The 13,273-nt window shown below is 36.9% G+C and overlaps 1 long non-coding RNA gene across 2 annotated transcripts; it reads left to right on the plus strand.

Annotated features, from left to right (window-relative positions):
• The first annotated feature begins 5,337 nt into the window (after nt 1–5,337).
• On the plus strand, nt 5,338–9,650 carry LOC114281390 (uncharacterized). 2 transcript variants are annotated; one of them, XR_014357958.1, is made up of 6 exons: nt 5,338–6,015; nt 6,363–6,412; nt 6,868–6,903; nt 6,995–7,188; nt 9,030–9,211; nt 9,579–9,650. It is a non-coding gene; the product is annotated as an uncharacterized LOC114281390 (long non-coding RNA). The 2 variants fall into 2 exon arrangements; XR_014357957.1 differs by lacking the exon at nt 9,579–9,650 and having other exon boundaries at nt 9,030–9,375.
• The last annotated feature ends 3,623 nt before the right edge of the window (nt 9,651–13,273 follow it).

Genomic DNA, 13,273 nt, shown 5'->3' on the forward strand with positions numbered 1-13,273 from the left:
ATTGCCAATTGCGTGAACAAACACTTTTACCAATTGTAATGAGTGACCTATTTCATTATGGACTAGCACAGAATCTCTACTCTCAAAAGTTCAACCTGTCTACAAAAATGCTGGGAGAGTTCGATGTTCGCTCGAGGGAAGGTAGTTTTGATTTCACGTGTATGAGGCACACCGCTCGACCGACCATTCCATGGCTCGAGCAGTCTTCGCAAACTTGTTCACTATAAAGCTACACGGAAGTTAGAATTTAGGGTTATATAGCTTCGAGATCTTATTCTTGACGATTAGGGTTTTTCTCTAGAGGTTCTTTACTTGTTTCCTTTGATGCCTTTGTGAGTTGATCTCATGATCTAAGATGTTTGCATCAGGGTTGTTTGATCATTCAAATCGAAGAGTTCTTGTTCGGTGGATTCTGAAGATTTGAGCATGAAGACTTTGACAGAATTTGAAGCGGCTCGTTGTCGTGGATTCGGCATGAGTGTTGTGGATTCAACATCAGACTAATCAGTTCCGAAACGAAGGCAGTGTTGAAAGAGACACAAGTTGTTAAAGACAATTTTATAGACTCTTGGGTAAATTGTTTGGTAATCTTGTGTATTTTCATTTTTCATAATGAATTGATTAGTGACGTTTCGCTTGTGGTTTTTTAATCACAATTGGAGGTACTCCAACTGTGATTTTTTTCATGTAAGAATCGTTTGTGTCGATTTGTTAATTGTGAAAAAACAATTTAAATCACTTTCGTACGTGCTAGATAATCTAGATTGTTAATTTTGATTGTTTGGAGATTGTTACAATTAAATCTGTTTCGAATCACAAATCATGTAGGTTTTTCAAGATATATTACACTTGAGCAATACTTCAAACTTATGTCAGCAAAAGAATTTGTTGCACCAAATGAGTTAATTGTATGTTATCCATCACCACACTTATACCATCCTGTGATTGTTCTATATACCAAAGCACTCTATTCAATTCGATTTAAGTATAAAATTAATTTTCTGTAGTTTCTTTGTTAGTTTGGATTGAAAAAAGCCTTCGAGCCCCATTGGGGGTGCTGGGGGTTGTCCGGGATTGGCAAAAAAAAAAAACTATTTATTTATTTATTTTTTTGTTTCCAGCCAACCCCAGGCCGACACGTGGCACTGGGGGGGGTCACTGGGGGTGCCCCCAGCTGGGGGTCAGAAGCACGGCTGGTTTGGATTATAACTGCAATTTGATAGCTAACAGAAATTATCCTTTAAAAATTCAAATTTCATTAAAAACTTGATGAGTGACAAATTTGATAGTTGACAGAATTTATCCTTTAAAATTTGAGTAAAAGAGTTTATTATAAGAAATTGACTAAATTCATTTTGATATAAATTTTAGTTAACAAAAAAATTTTCAGGACCGTTTATGAAATTTAGATTTCATGCAAGTAGAAATTAAGAATTGAGATGCCCACATAAAATACTCCAACTAGGGCGTTTGGAATAATCTAAATAAATATATTTTTTGATTTTTTATAAAAAGATGTGTAAGAAAATAAAAAAATAATATGATTCAAATAAGTGCACTTATCTAAATAAATGTATTTATTTAATTTATGCCAAATAATGTATAGGTATGATAGTGGACATACAAATACAACCCTGAAAAGTTCAGAACAAAGAATATATTCACAAAATTCTAATCCAAGTTTCTTTCGAATTCATACGTCATAAACTCTAATCATCTTAAAAGTATTCTTCACAAAACCAAATTGATTGTTAAAGGGGCACAATATATTACTTCAGTTTGTTGAACGAGGAACTGCCTACGCGCACAGCCTGAATTCCATCTTGAACAAATACCAATTTAAATATTAAATTTAAAAAATATATATCAATTTCTTTATCTGCAACACTCTTGCTTCCGCGACAGCATTAGGTGTTTGAGAAGAGATTTCAATTAAAATTGCGTGAATAAAATTAGTTAAAATAATTAATAAAATAAAATATCATATTTAAGCTTTCCCCTTACACTCTCAAAATTAATTTTTTTATTTTATAATTTTATAATTTTATAATTTATACAATTCCTTATTATCCTCCACTCTAACTTTTCTCCTCTTTCTTTTTACACCCAAAACCTTAAAAATCCTAACCCTAGTTTTCCCCACCACCACCACCTTCACCGGCTCACTACCGGCGCTGCCACTCCACCACCCTTCGGCCTCACCGCCGCAACCATCACCACTATCACGACCATTTCTGTCTCGATTCTCACCGAGACTACGGCAATATCCACATCGATTCATGGGTATCAATCGTTTTGAAGCTCAAGGTCCAAGAACTCACCCTGTTCTTCGAAAAAACCATTTGTGGGGTTTCAATTCGTGGTATTTTCCCTTGCACAACGCTTGTTCATTTGTTATTGAGTCAATACCATGTTCTTAATATTCCGAGCTCGGTTGTTTGCCCGATCTCAAGAATCTGTTTTTGGATTCTATTCAATTCGCCCATGGTGATTCTCTGGCTACCCTGTTCTTGAAGAATTAAGTCTGGAATGTGTAAATTTGATGATATTGAGGTTCTTCACATCAATTAGCCTCTTGTTAAGCTTTTGATGATGCATAATTGCCACAATGAAAGTCAATTTGAGTTGGTGCTTGATGTCCCAAAACTTGAATGACTCCATTACAATGATTTTGAAGCAGAAGGACATGAGGTGAAGAATCTGAAAGAAGGTGAGAGAAGATGGGGGTTGGAGGTGATGGTGAGAGAGAATTAGGGTTAAGCTTTTTAAGTTTTGGGTGTAAGGAGAGAGAAAAATTAGGAATGAGGATAATAAATGAATTATAAAAATTATAAAATAAAAAATAAAAAAAATTAATTTTGAGAGTGTAAGGAGTTAAATTGGTGGTGTAGGCAGAATTTTCCAATTTTTATTTATTTATTTATTTATTTTCATTACAATTCTATTCTGTCATAAATTTACCTAAAAATCACTCCGAAATTGCAAAACTGAAAGTACTAGCATAATGGCTACTTCAGCATGTTTAAGGGCACATTAAAGAAAAGAAAATTTATAATTTTTAAAGCAATGTTATTCAAATTAAAAAATTTAATTTATTTTTTAAATTTAATGATTAATTAATCAATCGGTCTCATGTGTCATTTTTTTTTCTCTTCTATTTTCTAATTATCAACCATTGTCTCTCTTTACACACAACATTGAATTTAAAAAAATAAGTCTAAAAACTGAATTTGTATATTATTTTTTTTCGTATTTTTTGTTATATCATTCAACTTTCATTAAATAAATTTCACTTTGACAAGAGAACTACATTAATATTTAAGTTCAATTCAAATCTCTTAATTGTTACAATTACAAGATGAACAAAGGAGCGAAAAAAATAATTTTAAAATTCAAGTGAAAGTTAAAAATTAAAAATTATAATTTATTCTACTATAAAAGACAGTGATGTGGAGGTTGGATTATCTCTTTACTTCTTGAAAGTTTAAGATATAAATCGCTTTTGTCTAATCGTTTGCTAAAAGGAGCTTTGAATATCCAAAGAGAGATCTTTGATCAAACTTAGGATGATTACTACCTGCATATTAAAAAATTAAGTTTTTAACATTAAATAGAATGAGTTGTGATCCGCTCTATTGGTTATTCAAAACTGCCAACTGCAATGGGAACAAGGTCAAAAATTGGGATCAACTTTATTTATTTTTAAATGAAAATAAAGATTATGATTGAGATAAGTTAATTAAATTCAAATTCTTTCTTTACCCTAATTATCAATTAACATATATAGCTTGGATGACAGTTGACTCCGTCAAGAAAATTGAGGATTCAAATAGGAGGACGATTACTTGTTCAAAAGAAGAGAGGAGAATTTTGACTAGGGCAACCGTGGACGAAGACGTGTAAGGCGGCAGTCTTGAGCTCTCAATTAATTTTTACTTCTATGGTCTTAGTACACTTAAAATAAAGGTCCAAACTAACTAATATAACTTCACAATTCAAATTAAAGGTGCTCACAAATTATATATAAACTTATTTAGTAAATTTACTATTAATAATGTCAGAACAGTAATATTTAATGTCACATTTTACTGTAGCTGTTTACTTTTTTATTTTTTTAATATTTTTATATTTTTTTAATAGATTGGGTGATTTTTTTTCCTTATTCTAAATTGAATTTTCTAAATTATAAAGCAACAAGATCAAAATTTTATATTTTTAAGTTTGTATTAATTTTCTTCATGTCTTAGTTTGTGTAAATAAATTTTAATAATTATATATGCAAGCATATTTGGTGTTAATACTAGTGTACACACAAAATTCGTGTTAAAAATAAACACACAAAATTGTAGTAACCAAGATTCAACTTTATTGATTTTGAATAAAGCGAGTACAATCTCTGATAAATTTCTAATGATAGAAAACTAATAATAATCTGATTCTTCTTCTCAAAAGGTTGACTTAAGTGCAGTGTACTCCCGAATCAAATGGCAAAATCCTCTCCAAACAGAGCAAAGAAGATGGAAACGAAATCAATTGACTCACGGGCTTAATAGCTTGATCCCTAGACAAACGGCAAAAACTTCTCTAATTTAATAGAAGAAGATGGTGACGAGACTTGGACGATGAAGTTCTTCAGACCAAAAGCTTTGATCTGTAGAGCTTCCTCTTGCTTGATATATGTAGAATGTATGTATGTATGTATGTATGTATGTATGTATCTCCAATTTGATTGTAGGTCACCCTTATTTATAGGCATGGGTGCACTACAAGAATTTACACAATTGCCGACCACTTTTGCTGACCAAAAAAATTTCGGTCGCCAAAAAATGACATTTGGCGGCCAAATATTAATTAGTCGCGAATGATCATTATTTTTGGCGACCAAATATTATTGGTCGCAAAAGGTTATATTTTGGCAACCAAAAAATGAGTTGGTCGTAGAAAGTGGTATACTTTTGCCGACCAACTACAAATTTGGTCGCGGAAGATCACATATTTTTTGGCGACCAAAAATTTGGTTGCCAAAAACTTATTTTCAACAACCAAAAAAAATTAGTCGCCAAAATTGTTTTTTTAGCGACTAATATTTTAGTTGCCGTTGATTAAGATTTGGCGACTAAAAAAGTTTGTCGGCGTAGGTACTTTTTCTGCGACTAATTTGATCTTTTGGTCGCCAAAAGTTTGTGGAGGGAAATTTGAAACATAGAGGGGGGAAATGGGTTATGTTGGCGACAAAAAAAATTTGGTCGCCAATCAAAATTTGAAAATTTTGGTCGTTTTGTTCCTGGGAAACAGGAAAAAAAAATTAAAAAAATTTAGAACCAGTGAGCAGCCTTTGTGTGTGTGAGGCCGATTTGAGCCCTTCTTCCTTTGTGGAATCTATGGAAGGGTTGACGAGTGATATTATGGCGATGAATGAAAGAGAGAAAGGGGTTGCATCGTTGGGGTTAGCTTCGGTGGAGGTTGCATAGGGGGATCCGTTTCGGCGAGTTACTCAGTCGAAGCCCTTTGAGGAGTTAAGAGAGGAGCTTAATCGTATGAAGGCTTCCATGTCTGGTGTGGATCGGGAGGATCTGATCCCATGTGATCTTATCCAAGAGGAAACTTCAACCCTAACAGCTTCTGCCCTAAATCTTCTCCAATCTCGGTGGTCAGACAACGTAGAAATGGAGGGGAGTGAGGAAGCTGTTGTAGATCGCGAATAAGTATATCCCAGACAGCCTCTTTCTTGCTAGGGTGAGAAATCTGGTATCGAAGCTTGATCCCCTTCCGATGGCTGGGAGTGTCCATTCTCATGGAGTTGGTGGTGGTATGGCTGATTCGAAGGTTTACACACCTATTGGAGGTCGATCTGGGTCAGGTGGTCGTGGAGGAAGGGGAGGCAGAGGCCAAAATCCTCTGGCCCTGAATCCTGAGTTGAATGTGGTTTCAACTGTAGACAATGTGGCTCCTGATAAGTCATGGGCTTCTATTTCTGATCTCTCTTGCTCTGTCTTTCTGGTATGTGTGTTTCTGGTTTGTGTGTGCGCGTCTCTCTCTCTCTCTCTCTCTCTCTCTCTCTCTCTCTCTCTCCATCTATTTCTGATCTCTCTCGCTCTGCCTTTATGTCAACTTTTTTTTGTTCTTTTAGGGCTTAATTGATTGATGTTAATTTTTTTTAATGAGAATTTGATATGCTAAAAAAGAGATTTTCATTGATGGGTGGTTCAGGGAAATGGGTTATGTTGAAATTGGGTTATATAGTATATTCACCAAGTGTTTGATAAAATGTCAAAGTGAAAAACCTTCAATTGATTAGTCTTACAGTTCATGTGCATGAAGTTGTTGCTAGGGCTCTAAATTTTGTCAAATTTTAATTGCAGATTAAGCATGCTATTTGTTCGGATTGGTTGTTCTACTTTTCGCTCTCCTGGTAATCCTAACTGCCCTTTTAACCTTGAATTGATTTAAAAGTTTTAATTTTGTATTATAAATCTAAGAGGACACTGCATTTGCCCAAACTGTTTAGCTGATGATCTCAGGTTTAACTTGTAAATGCTGCTGATTAGAAGTTCAAAATTAAACATTCAATTTTGAACGTCTAAAATATGAAGTTAGAGGTTAGAAGATGCATAAGAAATGGGAGGGGTTTTCAATATAAGGCACAATATGCTGCTGAAGTGACAAGCGATTTCGTTTAGATTTGAGAAGCAATTGTGTTGTATATTGGCTGTATAAGTGTTGCTTCGATAGAATCTTTAAAAAAAAAAAAAAATTGTGGTATGCATTTTTGGATAGGGACCTTTATGATTATGATTTCTAACAAACTATATTGAAACTGACCTGGTGGGTCTTGCTATATTTTTTAAACGATGTCCAAACCTTCAGACGTTGATCATGGATCATGATGCAACAGGTCAATATGTGAGTATCTAGACAACCATTCTAGCCTCTTCCGAATTGTTGCTTCTTAAATTTTAGCTGGTTTCAAGTGAATTTTTGTTTCAATTGTCAGGAGACACTCTCACAGGAGTTACAATGGAAAGAAATTTGGTGTTGCTTGCCAAGTTTGAAAAAATTATCATTTAAAAACTTCAAGGTAACAGCCTTCCAATTGTATTTGTTAATGTTGTTGACGAATCAAGGACCAGTCCTAGAGGAGGTTCTTGTGGAACTGAGAATGTGAGACCTCATCGACAAACTGTCCAAGTATGTCTCTCTCTGTACTTCTAAGAAACTAAGAGTTTACCCTTCATTTTGATCAATTATAATGATGACAAATTGGAGACTGAGTTTGTCTTTAATTTTGATGAATTATAATGTTTGTATGGATAATTTAGCTTTTGTTTTGTTACTTCCTAATGCTTACAGTTGTTTTGCTACTTTTGTTGCTACTTGTTGCCATGCATATTTTTTGAAATCATATATATGTGACCTCTTAATATTTAATGTTTGGCCACAGTTTATTTAACTCGTGGAATTACCCATTTATTTTTATTTTTTTTCAAATAACTAAATATTCCTTACATAGTCTTGGCCATTTTGCATTTTATCTCGCTACACTTAAATGGTTCCATTTATAAAGTTTATATACTGTTTATCCTATTTAAATACTTTAATAAAAATAAAATAAAAGATAATATTTAATTCTTTAACTATTGCATGAAATGCTAATATTTATTTGTTTTTAAAGATGAAATGCTCATCTATAAAGATTTTTAAAGATGAAATGTCATCTATGAGCAAGTTTTTATCTTAGGCATTAATTAGTTTTTACTTTTAATTAATACATGGGTGAAATTATAATTCTAGCAGACGGAGTAAACAATACTAGTCATTATCATTTTTTTCTTATTTTTTATTTAAATAACTACACTGTTTTTAGCAGAAAAGAGTAAACACAAGTATTGTAGGTGGTTGTAATGCTCTGTTTCTTTATAAAGAATGGAGTTGTTACTGTCCAGGTGTCGTGTCTGCCTGCTGTTACTGTCTATAAATTCTACAGGATTGTGATGTGTATGCTTTAGTTTAGCTTCTATGAGTAGCTGCCCAGGTGCCGTGTGTGAGTGTGTCTCTGCCTTGCTGCTGTTGATTCTGCCTTGCTGCTGCTAGCTCTGTTTGCTGGCTGTTTAGCAACTGTCTAGGTGTTGTTTGTGAGTGTGTATCGTTGTTTCTGCAGCTATTGCCTCACATGTACTGTGGCCATTTTTGTAGGGGTTGTTTTGTTTGTTGGGTTTTAGTTGGTTTTATTTTCTTCTGTTGGTTTTGTCATTTTTATTTATTTTTTTTGCTGGGTTGTTTTGTCATGTTTGGGCTTGGGGCATGCCCCCTTGTAATCTTGTATTTTTTTCTGTTTTAATTTATGAATTATTCACTCAAAAAAAAAAAAAAGAAAAGAAAAAAAAGTCTTGGGTTTAGGGGAAACACCAACATCGTCATGCATAACAAAGTCTATTTATTTCTTTATAATAACTGTTAGTTAATTAATATATACAATATAGTAACATCACATAATATTGTGTTCTTGTTATTTAATTATTATATAATACTACTACTACTATATTATTGCTACGTTAATGTTCTATCCATTATTATAGGTATTATCATTATGCCATGCCACTGATTTGAGCACTAACTTCTTAAATTAATAGCGTCTGAAAAAGCTAATGCCGTAAAATTGCTTATTTGACTATAAGTCTAGCACACTTGAACAGATAAAAACTCTCTTTTTATTGGATGATGGAAAAATAAATTAGTTTTTCTAATTGTAAATTTTTGATACATGATCACAATTGTATAGTGTTGTGTTAGAGATATGTTTTTGACAAATGACTTTAAACATAATATATTGCCAACATTGCTTTTCATGAAATGATGATAACAAACATAACATAATAAATTTTAGATCACCATTGAAGCACCATCTTGTGAAACAAAGTTGAATGAGGGATAGTTTGTTATTGACAGTTTTATGTGAGTTTCCAGAATATTGAAGCAATTGACAGATGAGCAAACTTTGAAAGATATGTTGTTATTCTGTGCTTTTTAAGGACTTGAAGTAGTGAAATGTTGAGTTTCCACAAATTTTCCAGTCAGAAAGGCATAAACAAGATCTCTTAGCTGAGATAGTTTTGGAGGAGCAACGTGGTAGGGAACTATCTAAATTGTAACAGAATTGCTTCCTAATTCAAAGAGCTCTACAATTGTGGATAAACCATCCCGGGCCTGAAAGGTATGGTTCTCAATCTCCATGTGTAAACTGCAGGATCTGTCTTTAGTCCTTGTTGAGAGTAGTGATGATAAAGTGTTCTATTAACTTCAATGCTTCTGCAATTTGCTAGAGGAGTAATGACAGAAATAAGGTGTCTAAACGATTGACTGAAGAAGTAGAGAAATATTGTGAGGACTTCATTTCAAATGTTGAAGATATTAAAATTTCTTTATTTGATGGAGAAAGGAGTGATGCAAGTTTGACTTTAGGAGTAACAAAGACTAGAGATGCAGTGTCACATTTTAGGGAAACAGAAACAATTTATAATACAGCAGGATCTAATTCTCTTCCTATTGAAATGGATGGTGTTATTCTGCCTTGGTTGCAGTAGGAGACCGCTAATGATGGTTCCCCTCTTCCATCGAAGAATAAGAGAGAGCTTCTTGTGACTCCAAAAAGTACCTTATGGGATGCAACTCAGGTAACCTTCAAACTGTCACATAGTTGTAATATTTTAATTCATAAATTGCTGTTCTAACCTTTGCTGACTAAAAGTTATTGCACAGAACATACTTTCATTTAGTTGTAAGTTGACTACTTCACTGGCTTACAATACTTTCATTTAGATGTAAGTTGTTTGCTTCATTGGTTTATAAGAAATTAGTTGCCTTTTGTACTTGTGATAAGAAGTTCAACATCAAGTATTTGAGCTGTGTGTTCAGATTTCAAATCAGTGGGCTGTGTGTTCACCTCAAAGTTCGAGCTGTGTGTTCGACATCAAGTGTTTGGGCTGTGTATTCAGATTTCAAAATCAGTGGGCTGTGTGTTCACCTCAAAGTTCGAGCCGTGTATTCAACATCAAGTATTTGAGCTATGTGTTCAGATTTCAAATCAGTAGGCTGTGTGTTCACCTCAAAGTTCGAGCTGCATGTTCGACATCAAGTGTTTGGGCTGTGTGTTCAGATTTCAAAATCAGTGGGCTGTGTGTGTTCACCTCAAAGTTTGAGCCGTATGTTCAACGTCAAGTATCTGGGCTGTGTGTTCAGATTTCAAAATCAGTGAGCTGTGTGTTCGACATCAAGTGTTTGGGCTGCGTGTTCAACTCTCAATCAGTATGGGCTGTGCGTTCATCTCAAAGTTTGGGCTGCGTGTTCAACTCTCAATCAGTGTGTGCTGCGTGTTCACCTTCAGTGGGCCGTGTGTTCATCTCAAAGTTTGGGCTGTGTGTTCAGATCTTAACAAGCGTGTGCTGTGTGCTCACAACCAATATACGGGCCGTGTGTTCAGAAAGTCAGAGTGTTGGAACTATGTGTTCAAGATGCAAACGGAATACGGTGCTATGGACTAAACATTCAAAAAAAAAAAAAAACTGTGTGCTTGAATGGGCAGATTAACACAGCAAAAGCACGAAACGCACGGAGGATGCAGAATACATTGCAGGAAATGTAAGAATGATGTAAATACCTCTCGTGCCTCATGAGAGAGGTGAGACTTTGGCTCCTGCAGTAGCAGATCTGCAGGCGCTCGCTCATCAAAGTCAGTGAAGTGGTAGAAAACCGCCTGAGGAAGGAAGTGCTCCTGGGGATGATACCTCTCGGGATCGAATGGCCGAACTCTCGGAGGTAAAGCCATAAAATCTGGGTCACCTCCAGCACCTGGAGGACCTCCGCCATGAGGGAAATGACCAGCCATCTCGAAAGATTTGCAAAAAAGAGTAAAAATGAGCAAAATGAGCCAAAATTGGAAAAAAGTCAACAAAAGTCAACTCTCGGGAAATGAAAAAGTCAACAAAAGTCAACTCCCGAGAAAATCTTCCAAATGTTGAGACAAACTTACCTCAAGTGGTGAAAATGAGAAAAAAAGCATCGAAATCAAAATTTAATCGGTTCAAAGTGACGAAAATTGAAAGATTTCACGAAAACAACTTGCGTGGAGCGTTGAAAAACGCGTATAGAGCACAGATCTGAGAGAGAAAATGGTCTAGGAAGGTAGAGAAGGTGTTTTCGGAGCTGGAGTTATGAGGAAAAATGCTTTGGCCGAATGGATTTAAAGAAAAGAGAGTGAAAGTACCAAAATGCCCACGGTTTTGGAAAAGTGGCCGGCCAGCCACCTTTTCGGGCGGGCCAGCCACCCCCCTCTCTCAACCCTGGCCGATGGCCTCTCCTTGGGAAGAGAGCTATCCGGTGGTGTTCCCCAGGTGCCCACCAAGCTCTCTGCAATTTTTGGGGAGGATTGGAGTCCCCGGGACCTGAAAAAGTACAAGCGAAGTGCACTTTCCATCGCGAAATCGCTCTATCGAAACTTCAACTCCAACTTTCGATGCGTTTCTCATCGTTACTCGTCAAAAGTGAGATGTATCCTTTTGAACATGTTACGACCCCTTCAGGAGGTAACTGGAGGTCGTGATTGAGTCGCCCTCATCAAAAACTTGCATTTCTTTGCTCGTCGTTTTACAACAAATTCGCATTCGAGTTCACATTTATTCTGCATTGTTATGCACGTCACTTGTATTCTCGTGCACACCACTCATACTATTGTGCACATTTCACGAGTATTGTCATGCTTAGCTTGCGTTGTTACGCGCGTTTCTCCCCGCATTGCGATGCACTTTTCCATCGACACCATGATTGTCTGCATTCAATATCGCTTTGAACATGTGTTGCTAATTATGTTGTGCTTGTTGAGTTTCTTTCTTCTACAGGCATGATATTGTATGTACGGTTCATTTGAGGCTAGTACGACCAGACGAACAGTGCAAGTATTGTATCTTCTCTGTGTGAGACATGGCGAGAATTCAATGGTTCTCCGCATTCTTCAACTGCATGAAATGTAGTTTCGCTTTGCATTCTTGCTTAAAACTGTTGCATCTATTGTGAATATTTGCTTCATTACAGCTTGCTGCATTTCGCATGATCATGAGTTACATTTGGCTTCCTGCATACCATTTGGATTTTTCCCCCAGCCTACGGGCATGCCTGCGGGCACATCTCTCTTTTCATCTCGCTTGTTTGTCTAAGTCTTCGGCCTTGTCAAAAATGGATCGTCTCTGGGCTTTGACATTCACCCCCGTCACGCGTGACTTCCGAGTTCTATCAAAGAGGGGCAACTGTAGACACCTCATTTTTGACCGACCTTAAGACTTAGACGTCACCGATTGAGCGCTCGGTGATATTGCATATTGTGCTCGTTCTGAGATTTCAGAGTCTCGGCTGCGAGCCTTGCCTCCGGCCTTCCGGACTCTTTCGTGTCTTGCCTCGGTTTGCAAACCAGGCACTGTTTTCTCTGTTTTCTCTTCCCGAAGGGAGAGAGAGGTCTCGTAAATCATCTCTCAGTGGCTGTAGGCTACGTTTCGTGGTCGTAGGCCATTTTTCCCGTTTGGAGCCCGGTTTCTAGTTTTCGGAGCCGACGGCCATGTGCCTTGGTTCGGGACCGCCTAACCACCTCCGTTTGCCCCGATTTTTGGTATGCACCTTATTTCCTCCCTTTTGAGGGACACTATGGCCCGAGAAACCAACTTCGTGGTCGAACACCACCTCCGGTGCTTAACAGCCCATTTCGGGGCCTCGGGCCGCGCGTTTCGGTCCCCCGAACCTCCGTTTTGTATCCATTTTGTTTCATTTTTGGTGGAGACCTTACTTTCATGGTTAGGAAACTTGTAGGAGGGTGGGAGGCCAGCAATTGTTCTGAAAAGCCAGCTTTATTTCTTCATCGCTCTCCGTCGTCTGTTTTTCCTCACTTGAAAGCCATGTTGACCACCCTTAGGCCACTTCCTTTGACCCTAAGCCCCATATTTGTGTTGTACACACCTGGGAGGCCACCAATATTTGGTGGCTGACCAGCAATTGCACCTGAACCTTTTGAACCCCTCTAAAAAATGGGTTCTTCTCTCTCCTGGTTCACATTCTCCGGGTGTCAACCACATATTTGTATTGTGCACACATGGGAGGCCACCAATTTGGGGTGGCCGGCCAGCAATCTTCATTGAACTTTTTGAACCCTGGCCGGCCGGCCGGCCATGGGGGTGGCCGGCCGGCCACCTGAACCTTCTGAACCTGGTCGGCCTGAACCCCCTCTCCAAGTGTG

The sequence above is a fragment of the Camellia sinensis genome, unplaced genomic scaffold (genome assembly GCF_055761805.1).
Source record: "Camellia sinensis isolate YWXY unplaced genomic scaffold, ASM5576180v1 Unanchor12, whole genome shotgun sequence".
In the NCBI taxonomy this organism is placed as follows: domain Eukaryota; kingdom Viridiplantae; phylum Streptophyta; class Magnoliopsida; order Ericales; family Theaceae; genus Camellia; species Camellia sinensis.